Source organism: Cupressus sempervirens, chromosome 1, assembly GCF_028749045.1.
Source record: "Cupressus sempervirens isolate cs-2001-9-10 chromosome 1, ASM2874904v1, whole genome shotgun sequence".
Taxonomy (NCBI): domain Eukaryota; kingdom Viridiplantae; phylum Streptophyta; class Pinopsida; order Cupressales; family Cupressaceae; genus Cupressus; species Cupressus sempervirens.
Window position 1 is genome coordinate 491,393,670 of NC_143118.1, and position 16,004 is coordinate 491,409,673.

General features: G+C 32.7%; 1 protein-coding gene across 1 annotated transcript in view; it reads left to right on the forward strand.

The window, feature by feature from the left end:
• Positions 1–16,004, forward strand: part of LOC149578394 (3-hydroxyisobutyryl-CoA hydrolase-like protein 1, mitochondrial) — a 36,616-nt gene that overhangs the window by 19,688 nt on the left and 924 nt on the right. The window lies entirely within an intron of this gene.

A 16,004-nucleotide genomic window follows, 5' to 3' on the forward strand; every position in this document is an offset into this window, starting at 1 on the left:
TGTGTCTCCTCTACTTCTTCCTCATCACTGGAAGGTGTATCTACTTGTGCATACACTGGACTATTAGCCTTAGACTGTGCACTCACCTTAGGTACCAAGGACATCAATTTTACTATAGCCTCCTTTGCCTCTTGCCTAACTTCCTCATAATTGCCTCTCATAAGAATAATTTCTCTTAATTTTATTCCTCTGCAACTTTTAGCTTCTCAAACTTTACTTCACACTTCAATTCACTATCAAATTGCTTTTCAATTCACTGAAGACACTTTGCATGAACAAATGGTACACTCAATCTTTGTTTCACTCCTTAAATCATTTCAAATTGGACTGTGCATTAAATGCATATCTACCAAAAATTTGAAATATCATCTTTGTTTACTAGTGAGCTTGATTTATGAATCTCTTCTTGCTCTAATCATATCAAGTTTTGTACACTTGACCATAGCTTCCTCTCTATGTTTTCTACCTTCTGTTAACTATGCAACTTCCAACTCTCTCTTTCTAATATTAGTTTTGACCAATTGATGGTCTACTACTACTAGAGCTACTTAATTCAGGTAGGATGAGCCACAAATAATCTATGACTTCAACTTTCCATCAGGTGCATCAAATTATTGTTCTTCCAATATTATATGTGAACTCTGTAGATTACAAGATTTCATAAATACTTCCTTGAACTCATCAACATGTTCCTTAACTACTTTCTAACTGTTATCACTTTCATTCTCATTATTTATATTATCTTTTTTATTGTTCCTTCTATGATTAGGATTCCCATTAAATTTCCTTCTATCCATTCTACACAATCTTGTTGTGTGTCCAAAGTTGTTGCATAAATTACATATAGGTGCATTCCTCCTTTGATTGGTTGCATTCTAACTTTCTAGTGCTCTACAATTTCTTGCAATATGTCCAAGATTGTTACATTTGTAACAAACAATCTGCTTTCTTTCACCATTAGGTTTTTCTCTATCATCAAATCTATTTTGAGATCTCCCTCTTCCATTACTTATAGGGTTATTATTCCTAAAAATTCTATTATTCTCATTGTTACCATCAAATTTAGGTTTCTTACAATCTATTGATCTATTTCCATAACCATGATAATTCTAACAATAGAGATTTTTAATGGGTTTGAAGGACTTACCTATGAAATCTCTCTTCATGTGTCCAACTTCATTACAAGTGAAACACCTACCTTTGAATTCATCTCTTACTTCCTTGGATGGTTCATCTACTTGCTCTAGTTTCTTAGGTTCATTAGGTTTAACTGTCAAATCAATAACTCAACTTCCTTTGATACTGCAGTAGATGTTCTTGATTCTACCTTACTTAGATCACATTCCTTAGGGGATTCAATAACTAGATTTGTCTCTCTTCTAATTTCAACTTTCTTGGTTGATTTCTCACCAATTAGATATCCAAGTCCTATCTTTTCATAAGAAGGTCTCTGATGAAATATCTACTAATCTATCTTTTCACTACTAGAATAAAGTTTCTCTAACTATTTTTTAGCTTGTTTCAATTCTCCTTTAACAATAATGTTGTTCTTTTCTAACTCAGCATGTTCAATCTTGATAGTATCTAATTCAAATGTAACTTGACTTAACTATGACCTAAGCTTTGCATTCTCATTTTTATGTCCTAGTTCACTAATGCCACCATTTTTCTTAAGACTTAACTTGAGGTCAACTATTTTCACTTCATGTTTCAAGATCTCATTTTCCTTCTAAGATCTCCTATTACATCAATGTCACTGGTATGTGCAATTGGTTCCTTGCCAGATTCTAAATTGTTAATCTTGGCTTTTAACTTGCCAATGTAAACTTTTGCATCTTCATACCTATCTTTTAGGTTATCTCTTTCTTCAATAAGAAGATCAATCTATTCAAGAGCTTCTTCTAGTTTTTTCTTTAAATGTTCCATATTCATTGGGATCTTACTTAAGCTTTCAAAATTCTCCAAAGTAACTGGGCTCTGATACCAATTGTTAGAAATAAATAATACTAAGAGGAGGGTGAATTAGTATTCTACAAACTTTTGCACACAACTGAATTTTGTTAGATTCTTTATGACATGCATATGAAAGTAAACCAACAATGCTCAATATTAAATATAACCATACACATAGAGAACTCAAAATACCATTATTTGTAAACTAGAGAAACCCTAACCAAGGAAAAACCTTAGTGGGGATGATACCCACAAGATAATTCACTAAGCAATAGGATCATGTCAAGGATATTGACCCTGCTAGGAGTCTATGAAATACATAGTGTCTTGAGTCCCTATTAGGAGACTAGGCCTTGTTAGAATCCTCAACCCTATTAGGAGTTGGTAGAACAAATATAGTGTATGTAAGAAGAACCCATTTCCCTAACATGCAATTATACAATTCAGTTCTTCATCATATAGGTATACATACAATACTTGTTTTACTGTTATAACTCACACTTTCTCAGATCATACATTAGATCTTGCATCACATAAGGCTTGCATAATAGTTTGCATCACATCAACAAAATCTCACAAATTCTTACAACTTTACAATAACTATGCAATATAAGATCTCTACGTATATCTTGCACATTCACAAATTACTACACAATAGGCTTCCATGTCTTTACATGCTTAACATAATATTAAATAACTTCTGGATTATTATCCACATAGTCAGCTCATCATAACTTAGTAATTATTTTTTAACCAAAATAATTACTCAAGTTGTACAGCTTTGTTTACTGATATGCTATGTTATGCTCTATTAAATACCTACGCTGGTATTTTAATCATAACTTGCACTACATTGTCCATACACATCTGTCCACTTAACCACATCATCATTATAGTGTCATAAAGCTTTCATTAACTATGCATAAGCTAACTCTCAATGAGTCATCTATACTCTTAAGATTTGTTCATTGTACTACTATAAACTATCTAACATTTAGACAATTTTCTATCTCTAAAAGAATAAATGAAATGCTAAATACATGTTGCCATAAATGACAACCATCAAGACATCTATGTAACCATATTGCCAACATTTAATGCCTTCAAAACTAAGTTCAAATTTTTTGTACTAAAAAGTCTCAATAACTTCATAAATACACTTGGTATTGCAATGGATCTTTACAAGTAAGTTGATTATAAGACTATAAGATACTAGAAATATGATGAAGAAGGAGAAGTGAGTAGTGAATAGGAAATGAGGAATTCAAAATTCAAATACCAAGGGAAGCAAGAAGATACAAGATGGATCTAGATTATTTGAAAATGGTGGCCAACAAGGAATAACTGATGGGGTCTATCAACAAGGGATGGATCTTTATGGTGTCGATGCCTAGGGACTCAGGGTGGGACCCAGTCATGCATTCTTTGATCTGTTTCAGATAGTCTATGCAAAATATTGGTCAGGTCTATTTGGTGTCAAACTAGCCATTAAGTCCACTCTACCCCCCATGAAAAAAATTTCAATGTTGAGCTAGCCTTTTTTGGGTTAGAGAACCCAGACCAAATCATTGACTTGAATATCTCTCAAATGGATAACATGCTCATTTGGTAGTTCTTGAGAGCTAGACCAAATATTGAGATTGCAAAGACCTTTGTAAAGAGAAAATGGGTTTTAAAAGGGCAAGTTGATGTGGCTATATGTCAAAAGGAAGTTTATCTTTCTATTTCTCATGTGATGAAGATCGTAGAAATATATTTTGTAGTGGACCTTGGCTAATTGGGAAGAACACCATGATCCTACATAAATGGGGACCTCATCTAAGCCTTTAGGATGAAATGACAGGTCAAGCACTGGTTTGGATGAAACTACTAGGTATGCCCTTGGAATTTTGGGTGGAAGATGTTTTTGAGGAATCACAAACACTTTTAAAGAGCTTTTTATGGGCCTAGTTATGGTGTTGAGGAAACAACTTACATATGGAAGAAATTGTGTTGGTATTTTTCAAGGTATGGATATCCCTAAATACATTGTGCTATAGTCAAAATGAGGGACATGGGTGTAGAAGATTGAATATGAGTCCATCCCATTTACATGTTTCCATTACAAAAAAGTTGGACACTGCTCAAAGAAATGGCCTAGTAGCACAAGTATCCCTAAGAATTTAAAGAAAGAATGGGTCAAAAAGGGCATCAAGGATTCTGATCCTAAGGGCCAGACTCTAACAAATAATGAGATAAAAAGTGATTCTAGCAATAATTAATAGAAGTTGGAGGAGAAAAAGAGTGATTCTAGTAGTAATGATTAGAAGTTGGAAGAGCCGAAGAAAAATGATAATGATAATGAAGACCCATCCTTGATAATAGATCAAGATTTGGGTTTAGATAGGGAGTCTTCTCTGACAACCTCTCAGATTGTGAAGGATTCCTATGAAGAGGAAGTCCAAATCAAAATAGAAAATACATTAGTTGATAAAGTAATCTATGATGTGAGTATTATTAAGAGAGAAATGTTAGGGGCTAGCTATGAAAATCATGTTACTAGTACTGAGATGGACTTTCAGAATGCCCAAAAGTGTATTGTTCTTGGGGCTAGACTTTTTGAGTGCTCTTGGACTAATTCCAAGATTAGAATGAAGTCACCCCAAAAGGTTGGAATGCCAAATATTTAAAAAGTTAGTACCCCCAAATGGGGGGACCCAAAAGATATTGATCTAGATTTATAAGGATAGGATGAAAGTAATGGAAATGGTTGGACAATCATTGTAGAAAAGAAAAGAAATAAAAAAAAGAAGAGAAGATAATTAGAAGATCAAAAAGGAGAATGTGGTAGTTGTTATAAATACCAGGAGTAATAAAATAGTGGATGTTGGTTATACTTACACCCTGCTAGGAAGGCATTCAAATTTTAAAAAAAAGAACTATGGGGGTGAGTAGGAATATAGTAGATGGTAGTCAAAGAACCATCCTAGAGCTGGGATCATTCCAAAAGTAATGAATATCATCTCATCAAATGTTAGAGGGTTGGATAACCCTCATAAGAAAGATATGGTCAGGAATATGATAAGGGACAATAAACCAGATATGGTGCTTCTTCAAGAAACTAAGATGCCTAAAGACAAAGTTAAAAATCTAAATTTTTTAGTAATAGTAAAACCATAGGGGTTGATGCTGATAGGGATTTTGGAGGTATAGATGCGATCTGGAATTATAATAATATCAAGGGGGAGATTATATCACAGAGCAATAATATGGTGAATGTTAGATGTTGGAATACAAATGATGGTACTTCTTGAGTCTAAACTAATATCTATGCTCCTAATATGAAGTGGGGAAGAAAAGTTTTTTGGTCTAAAATATCTAATCAAAGGAGGGACTTTTTTGATGAGGGATGGGTTATTGTGGGAGATTTAGATACTCCTTTGAAATAAAATGAGAATATGGGAGGAAGCTAGCCTAATCTGGACAACTGAATTGATCTCGAGGATTTTATTGATGAACACCCACTTCATGATATTGATTTACAAGGTATAAACTAAACTTGGACAAATAGAGATCATGAAATTATATCATACAAGTTAGACTTGATAGGTCCCTAATAAGAAATGATTGGTTTCAAAATTACACATGCCCTTTATTAGCTAATGTGAGAGCAGGGTCTAATCACTATTCTATTTCTCTTTTGGTTGATCTTGTCTCTATGAAAAGGAATTTTCCCTTTCATTTTGAAAAAATGTGAACCTTACATCCTAGCTTGGAAAATCTTAAAAAGGAATGGTGCATTATTAAGGTTGAGGGGACAACAATGTTTAAAGTCATGAAGAAGTTGAGAAATGTTAAAGATGACATTAAAAGATGGAATAAAGAAACTTTTGGTAACATTTTTTACTACAAAAGGAAGATTTTGGAGGAGCTAAAAGAGATACAAGATAGTATCTAGATGAATGGTTATGAGAATGTGGCTAAGGAGGAGGAGGAGGATGCAAAATTGGTGGATTTACATGACAATATCACTAAAGAAGAGACTTTCTGGAGGCAACATTCGAGAAAGATCTTTTTAAAAAAAGGGGATGGAAATACAAAGAGCTTTCACATGACCACAATGAAATATAGAATGGCTAATAGAATTTCTAGAATAAATTTGGTTGAGGTTATTACTAAGGAAGAAGAAGACTTCAGAGGTGAAGCTACCAATTATTTCAGTGAGTTATTGAAAAAGGATATCCATCTTGATAGGAATAAGTAGAAAGATATCCTAGACTGTATTCTTAAAATATTGAATGAAGATCATAATAGAGCCCTTTTTGTTATTCTTTCCAAGGAGGAAATTTGAAAGGTTGTCTTTTCTTTTAAAGGGGACAAAACATTAGGCCCTGGTTTTCCCTTTCTTTTCTTTCATACCTATTGGCATGTCATACAAGAAGATGTTATTAATGGTGTCAAGGTGTTTTTTGCATCTAGGAAACTTTTGAAAGAGTTGAAGACACATTCATTACTCTGATACCCAAAAAGCAGGGGTCATATAGTATGGATTAGTTCAAACCTATAAGTCCCTATAACTCTTTTTATAAGATTATTTCTAAAGTTCCTACTTTAAGGATTATGATTTGTCTCCCTTCTTTGATCTCGAGATAGCAGAATAGCTTTGGACTAGGAGGATAAATCCTAGATTCTATTATTTATGTCCATGAGATTATCCACTCTTTGATGAAATCTAACAAAGAAGGGTTCCTGCTAAAACTAGATTTGTCTAACCTATGATGGGGTGGACTAGGACTTTCTAAGATTAGGTATGTAAACTTTCAGTTTCAATGATAGATTCTTAGATCTCATTCATATTTTGGTCTTTTTGCCACTTTCTTGATGTTGGTTAATGGGTCCCTAACTCCTTTCTTTTGAGCCTCACGTGTTTTAAGACAAGGTGACCCTTTATCTCCTATTTTATTTATCTTAATGGCATCATGTTTAAGTAGATACATTGATAAAATGGTCCAAAAAGGTGACTTGTTAGTCTTAGACCCTCATCGAAGGATCAAATTTGTTCTCACAAGAAATTTTTGGATGATTCTATTGTGATGGGTGAAGCTATGGTGAAAAATGATAGAAATTTTAGGAAGGCTCTTGATAAATATGGGGATGCTACTAGTCATCTTTTTAATTGGATTAAAAGTTATATCTACTTCATAAATGTGCATGAGAATAGGAAAGAAAAGATCAAGAGAATTATGGTTTGTGAGGTTGGTAGTCTCCCAGTGTGTCATCTTTGTCTGCCCCTTTGCCTTGATCCCCTTGATTCCTTTTGGAGATCCTTGATAGATAAAATTTATAACAAGCTTGTGGTTTGGAAAGGATCTCTTCTTAGCTAGGCTAGTAAGATTATCATGTTAAAAATTACTATTTAGAACATCCCTCTATATTCTCTCAGTTTATTTAAGATTCCTAGGAAATATGTTGATATTATTGAGAGAATCCAAAAAAAAATCCTATGGAAAGCCATGAAAAAAAAGAGAGTAGCTCTCATAGCCTATGAGAAGATTTGCAAGCCTATTAGAAAAGGGGATTTGGAGCTAAGAAGAATTAGTAAAATGAATGATTATTTGTTGACTAAACTTATTTGGAGATTTTTTTATGATGATGGAGAATGAAAGAATATTTGGAATAACAAATATAATATGGATAATGGGAGTCTTCACTATTTTCTTAATAATGACAATGCTTGATGTGGATCCACAATTGGGGAAAATGCTCAAAAAAACAAATAGATGGTCAATAACAGGGTGATATGAAAAGTGGACAATAGTGAGACTGTCCAATTTTGGGATGATATATGTGTGTTGGATCTTCCTCTTAGTACTTATAAACATTGGAATGGCTATATGATGTCATGTAAGATGGCTTTTGGTACGTATGTTTCTAATTATTGGGAAGATGGTAAATGGGTGGAATTTACTAGAGTGGATTTATCTCTCAAGGATCTAAACATTATGTTGAATGTTGTCTTTTTAATTGAAGAGGAGGATGTTGGACTACCCACCACCAGTCTTCCCATTTGGGATTCATGACATGGCTTAACTTAACCACCTCCTATGTTCTATAAGTCTAGTGGTTGTATTAGGCATTAATAGGTCAATCTTTTGGTGCAATGGTAACTATAGCTTGTAACAAGTGGTATCAAATCTTGGTCATAGGTTTGAATCCCCTTAGGTAACACTAAGGGGGGAATTTTTGGACTAACCACCAGCCTTCCCCTTTGGGATTTGTGACATGGCTTAACCACCTCCTGTGTTCTATAAGTCTAGTGGTTGTATTAGTCATTAACAAGTCAATCTTTTTGTGTGATGACAACTCTAGCTTGTAGCAAAGGATTCTCTTATTTGGAAGCTTAACCCCAATGGACTATTCTCAATTTCCTCTCTATATGTTCAAAAAAATTAATCTTGTCATGAACCTTGTTGCGTGAAAGCCTAGTTCAAGTGCACGACCCTTAAAGTTAACATCTTTTTTTGGATTTTTCTGCAAGATAAAATTCTCAGCATGGACAATTTAAAGAATAAAGGTTTATGCCTTTTTAATAGAAGCTACCTTTGTAAGGAGGAAGAGGAATTTTTTGACCATATAACTTTACATTGTTTGTATGTCAAAAAGTTGTGGGATAAGTTTCTTAGACTCTTGCGTATTGAGTGGGTCTTTCCTAACAATATCCAAGATTTTTTTACAGCTTGGAAGTCTCCTCACAATATTATTATTATCAATATTTGGAACTTTATCCTACCTAATTTCATTTGGGATTTGAAAAGAAAGGAATGATAGGGTCTTTAGAGGTAAGGAGTCAAATTCCAACCAATTTTTTTGCAAGATCACGAGGGCGGTGACTGAGAATGTTAGGATGAGTGGTAAAGATCAAGAGCCTAAACGTGACTGGGAGACTATCATCATCAAGAAGAGGAAGGTGGATGGCCCTCATCATCTTCACATGGAGCAAAACCTTAGAAGAAATGCTAGATTGGACTGTCCTCCTAAGGGGTGGTATAAAATCAATTTTAATGTTGCTTCAAAGGAAAACCCAGGGATTAAAAGATATGGGATCATTATTATAGATGAAAATGGTTATAGTAATGAGGATATGGAGATCCCTATAATTAATCAAGAAAATCATATAGAAGAGGTTGGTGTTGCATTACATGGTCTCTTGTTTTCTAAGAGTAAGAATCTTGAGAAATATGGCTTGAAGGGGACTCTTTAAACATCATCAACTATCTTAATAAGGTCACTACCCCTTCATGGACTATTCATAATATTATGTACAAATCCATAAATCTGATTAATTTCATTGATGAATTTTTTATTACTCATAACTATAGAGAAGCTAACATGGCAGTTGATTGGGCCACTAACATGGCTTGTAAAAGTCACATGAAGATTATATGCTATAATGGTAGTTACATCCCTATTGAAGGCCCATCTCTAATGGAGTATGATTAGATGGGTAGCAAAAAAAAAATTCAAAAAATGATTAATTTTACAATGAGGTATAATTATGAGGTTAGTTGGAAAAAGAATTTTTGGTTGGGATACATTTATGATGTGATCACTTACTTTTTGTCACACAGTTTATGGGTGCTTTTGGAGAACCAAAGAGATAGTTGTTTCTTTGAGGCTATGATTGTGAATTTCTTTTCTTTTTCTAAGGAGATAGGTAATTTTAGCAAGAACAAAGATATGGGTGGTAGGAAGAAGAGATGTAAGCCTAGTAATTTCTTGGAGTGGAAATAGAAACTAGATGTCTAGACCATTCTGGAAAGGGGCAAGATTATGGACCACCTTGAAAAGCTTAAGGGTAATAGTCCCTCCATCACTAGATAATTTCTCAAAACCTAGAAGAGTGGAAGAATTCTTGTGGGGAATCAATGCATGGAGATTATTGAGGATGTTATTACTGAAGCTACGGGTTTGGAAATGGAGGGGATCAATTTCTTCAAGGATAGAAAAGTTTCAGACAGATTTTTTGATGCAAATACAAAGTCAAACTAGGAAAGAAAAAGGTTGGTTAAAATTAGTAACTCTTACTTTAGCCCTAAAAGTATTTCTAGACCTTGGAGATTTCTTTTATTTGTTTTGATTGAGTACATTACCCAAGATGGGCACTATTCCAAAATTTATGGTCATCATTTAATGTTGGTGAGCCATTTTAGGCATGGGGTTAGGATTAATTTCCCTTTTTACCTCATGCAATCCCTAGACAACACTATTCTAAGCTAACCAATTGACCCAGATGGGGACATTTCCTGTCATGAAGGTCTTATAGTTTTAATCATGAATTTGTTTAAAATGAAGAAAATGGAAAAGCCTTGTATGTACGAGAATACTTTTGAGGATTATGAAATGGAAGGGAGTGAGTCTAAAGATTTTTATAAGGATGAAATAAATGAGGAGGAATTTTAGCTAGTAAAGAATAAGAGGAAGAAATTTTCTCACCATGGTTTTTCTTGTAAGAATGAGAAAAGGAACAATGATGAGGTGGATTATGAAATTGATTTGGGTACTAATGAGGAGATTATGGAGAAAAAAGGTAAGAAAGGCAAAAGGGAAAAAATTATGGAAATTAGTGGTATAAGAACTAAATTCATAAATAAAAAGAAGAATACTAGTAGTTGTATGGATATTTCCTTGAATGAGGAACCTTTGTCCTATAAGGGGGCTATGAACATTAAGGGTAAGAAGAAGAAGCCCAAAAGGGATCTCAATTTAAACTTGGAAGATAACACTGACAATGTTAATTTTAAACCAGGGGAGGAAAATATGAGATAGAGCTTTGATACTAAAGATCATGGGAATGTGACTGGTGTATTTGGCAACCTAGGTCGAATGAGGAGGGATATTGATTTAATTAAGGACCAAATCTAGGATATCTAGAGGGAGTTTGAGCATCTCAGTCAAACCAATAGGGGGGAGAGAACTTTGGCACCTGAATAGACTTACTGATCTTATTGGCACTACTAAGAATGTTACAAATATAATGAAAATAGTGCACCCCTAGAGGAGACAGTCAAAAATATGGACAAAATGGTGAAAGATTTGTAGAAAATGGTTGATAAGTTGAATAGCAGAGTCATGGATATTGAGAATGCAATGAAAAAAATTATTGAAGAGAGTTACTCAATTTTAAAGGCCAATGCTGAAAACATTGAGATTCTCTTGGAGAAGCTAGAATAGGGGAGAAAGGATCATGGTAATAAGGAGCTAAGGCATGATCAAGGACCTAGTAAATGTACTAGGGAAAGTTCAAAGAAGATTGAGGCTATAGAAGATAAAGAGCTTGACAAGCTAAGGGCTTCTATAATTAAAATGAATATTCTGGCTGATCAGGTTGCAGACCTATTAAAGACTTTCTAGCTATTCTTTTGATATCTTTCTTTGGGTTTTTTGTTTTCTTTGTCATTTTCCCTCTTGTTGAGGGTTCTTGGTTTTGGTGGCTACTATTTTGGGTGTTGATGCATAGTTCCATTTGGACTTTTAATGCTTATATACTTTTCTATTTGTAAAAGGTTTTGAGTCCTATCAAAATATATTTTTACTTAATTAAAATTTTACCTCCATAGATGATATTAGAAAATTATGATCTCAAATGACCAACTTGCTAAGTAAGCTTCCAGAAATAGAAAATATACACTGAAATAACCCTTATTGAAAAGATAAAACATAGATATTTTTGGGTGATGTAAGATTTTCTTTACACCTAGGATGCTCCTACATCACTCTCACTAGACCTAGACCCTCAAGCATTGAGCTACCCTTTAATGGTCACTCTAGAACCCAGGCTCTCAATATGACCCATGCAAAACTAGAATGCCCTCTCAAGAAGAAGAGAAATACTAGTCATACATATTAGTAGGTATCATCTCATTGTCATCCTTAGCCTATAAAAGCACTCAAGGTATGGGTAAAGTAACATCTCTATGTATATTTTTAATGTTTTTCTAAATATTTTAAATTACTATGTTATCACTCATTACACAACTCATAATAGGTTACCCTGGAACTAGGCATTCTAGGCCTTAGACCTCTATTGTAATTTGTATGAGTGAATGTTAATACCTATAGCTTGACACAACACTTCAATAATTCATTAAATGAAAGGATAGATCAATCAAATAATTCAAATAGATAAACATGATTAACCAAAAAAGATGGCCTATTGCCTTTTATCTAATGAGTATAAATTCTGTCAAATTTTTATAGTTTTTCAATGATTATATATGACTATAATGAAGGATTTATTATGAATGCAAGTTATTCTATTTTTGTATTTTTGTATGAAAATAATAGGAATTTAATCTAAATGATAAATAATGATCTATTATGTAAGATTAATCTAAATGATCTCTATAAATCAATTATCTTCAAAGGTTATGCACAATATCTCTAAAGAAAATCCAACATGGCTTCACTCTTTAATTGCACATGATAAATAAAAGATTAGAAACCTAGATTTATAGGTCCAAAGGTTGAGTTAGAGTTGATTTTGAAACAAAGCACCTCTTGTTGATCAGATGCTTTGGGAGGTGGAAGTAAAGTTATACTTTTGATTTTGAGTAATTTTAGAAGATAGGGTTGTTAACTAATCTATCTAGTCTATTAAGATTTGTTAACAACTTATGGATATTTAGAATTTTCTAATGATTCAATTAACTTTCTTTTTTTATTTAGGCATAGTTGAGTTGATTTTTTAATTTTATTTTTGGATTAAACTTAGCTTTTCACTCAAATTTTGTTTATATCTTTTTTTTGGTCAATTTTGATAATATTTGTGAAGAAATTGAATATTTTTCTCAATTTTTAAATATTTAATTCAATAATTGATATTTTTAGAGATTTAGTTCAATTTAGAGATGAAATTGAATTCAAGCTTGATTTGATGAAGATTGATTAATGACAAAGATAACTAACTTTGGCCTTGACAGAAGAAATATTGATTGAAAAATATATCAAAATATTTAGTTTGATATGGATTATGATGAAACTAAATGTCTTCCCAAAAGATGATGATAAATAACTTATTTGATATGTGTCTAATGAAATTAATCATTGTCATGAGTTAGATTTTGAACAAATAATCATATTGATAGGTTTCTAGTGAACTTGATTATAGTTAAGTTACTAATAGGGATAATTGACTTGATATAGGTCTTGATGAAGCCAATGACCTGGTTGATAAGACAATATCATATTGATATGGGTCTCAATGAACCTAATTAATATATTCCTTGAGATTTGATTTAGATGTTTACCAAAGTGGTTTGATATGGGTTTTGATGAAACCACTCATTCAAAAAGATTAAATAATCCTCAACTTGGGATTTTGATGAAGTTGAGAGAAGTGCAAAAATATTATAGGGTATTCATCTTTATATGGGTTTTGATGAAATTAAGATGCCTCTGGTGATAAAATTTCCCTGGCAATGGGGACTTTGAAATTTGATTAGGTTGATAGATTGGTTGGTTTAATGAAGGATTATGTGATGATGTAATCATCCTGCCCCCTCGAGAGTAAAATCAAAATGTGATATGATGGGATGATGGTCAAAATAATTGGATAAAAGATGATGATCATAAATAATATAAGAATGATTGTATATGATTCTTGATGATTTACATAAGATTTTGGGTGCATTCTAACTGATTTTTTAGGCCTATTTGACCAAGTTTGACCTTGGTTGACCAAAGTTGATCTTTTATGATGAAGTTCAAAATATAATAAAAATTTGATTTAATCTTGTTCTTGTATCATAATGATTGATTGCACAAGTGGTTGACTTTGTTGGCCCTAAATATTTAAATTGCAATTTTGATCTATTCAACATCATCAGAATTTGATTTTGATCTTGAACATGGTCTCAAAATTGTCAAGTTAGGTAGGAGTGAGTTTCATGCAAATCAGAGCACTTTTGAAAATTAGTTCAAAATCTATATAAGGCCCAAAAGGGTAATTTTGAATTCATTTCAAACCTTTGAATTTTTAAAACCTTCATAGAGAGAAAAATGTATGTACCCATGGAGAAGGATCATTTCAAGTTATGGAGGTGGAACAACCACCTAAGGATGTACTCAACACCTATAAGTAATTGATAACCTTCTTTTTAATTCAAATTTCTCTCATTTTACTCAATCTTTTTTTAATCATTTTAGCCATTTTGAGTAGGTTTTTTCATTTTATCATGTAAACAACCTATTTAGTCATATGGGGTGGTGAAAGGTGTTGTACAAAAATTTAGAAACAACATAGTTTTATATTTTAAGCCTCTAGTATTGTCATCTTAAAAATGCCCACCTATTGTTCAAGATTCCCTAGAATAAGTAACTTTGTCATCGCGTCCATCAAGAATTATCGTACAATCAATTTTAGTCATATGACAACCAATATTTTTTTATAAAATCCTTTACAATAGTTTTTCAAACCAATTTTTTCATTCCAAAAATAATGAGCATTTTTAAGGCTTGTATACTCAAATTTTCTCCATTTTAATTGTAGATTAGGCCATTGTATAGAGGCTATATTCCTAAAACAAAGAAAATCGTTTGGACCTTCCAAAAGAGTATTTGTAATGGTCAAGGGTTTTGGAGGTCCATTGACAAGATTTTGAGAAAATCTCTAAAAACCATAAACTAAGGCTTAATTGGAGCTCATTCCTAGTAAGTCTACTTTTCTTGTTTGTGGACTCTATTAGATTAGACTTTAGGAACCTAAAAAATTGAACTAAGTTGTACTAGATATATTTAGGTAGGATACTAAGAGGGTGGTGAATCAATACCATATAATTCACACTTTTCAACTTTCTAATCATAAAACAATACATTGTATTTCACTTTTATTGATATATGTTGTATTGTTGATTAGTTTACTAATATTCAATAACTTTGTTAGTACCTGACATAGACACAACTTTAAAACTTCAAGTGAAAAGTCTTTGAACCACTTTGAACTAAAGTTCAAATTAGTTCAAAGAGGTTCAAAATGGTTCAATATGCTTATGCAGATTCAATGATCTATTCCAAGAGGTTCATTCAAAGGTTCGATGGTTCAAAATTAATCAACATGCAGATTCAAAATCAAGGATCAGGTTCAAAATTATCAACTCCAATGGTTCATAGTAGAGGCATAAGAATCATTTGATCTAGGTTTATATGACTTCACAAGAGGCTTCATAAGTTTAGAATAGATTTCAGTTCAAGTGTTTGGTGATATCATTGTCAGATTGTAAATATGGAGGCATTTTATTTTACTTTTAAAAATCTATCCATCAAAAGGGGAGAAGATCAAAGGCAATCAGGTTTCATTTTTGGATTCAATTCAAATCATGAAGGGTTGATGAATGTATCAGATTCTTGGAATAGTTTATCTTCATTTAGATCATATTCGGAGGATGATTGTCTAATTGAGTATTGATAGTAATGAAAATGAATGATATATCTATCAAAATATATTTCAAGCATCTAATAATAAAAACATAGAGCTTAGGTCAAGCTTCTACAAGATCACTCACCTATGGAAAAGCATTTTCAATGGGGCACTTTGATTATATCTAAAGCAGTTTGGATCTCTTCATGAAGAAGTTTATTGAAAGTCATGGTTTAGCATGGAACAAATCAACATTCATTCCTTCCACCTCATAGGTATATGGGCTCATAATGATAATCAAGCACATTAAGTAGATACAATTAACATAAAGAATATATGTGTCACTCAATGTATATGGAAAATGTTACTATTCCACCAAGAGCATACTTCACCCACATTTACTTATGTGTAAAAGTCCCAAGTTGCCAAAAATAATAGAATGCAGAAGGAAAATCCATGAAGGATGAAGAAGCTCAGGTTTCCAAATCAATGAAAAAGAATCAAAAGATTCATGTGCAAAAAAAAAGAAAATTATACATACATACATATATATATATATATCCCAAGTGCCCCTCAAATTTAAAAGCATAGACAAAAGTACAAGCTTGGCATCGAGCCTCTCAAGACATGGTGTGGGTGTGGACAATGAAGCAACATA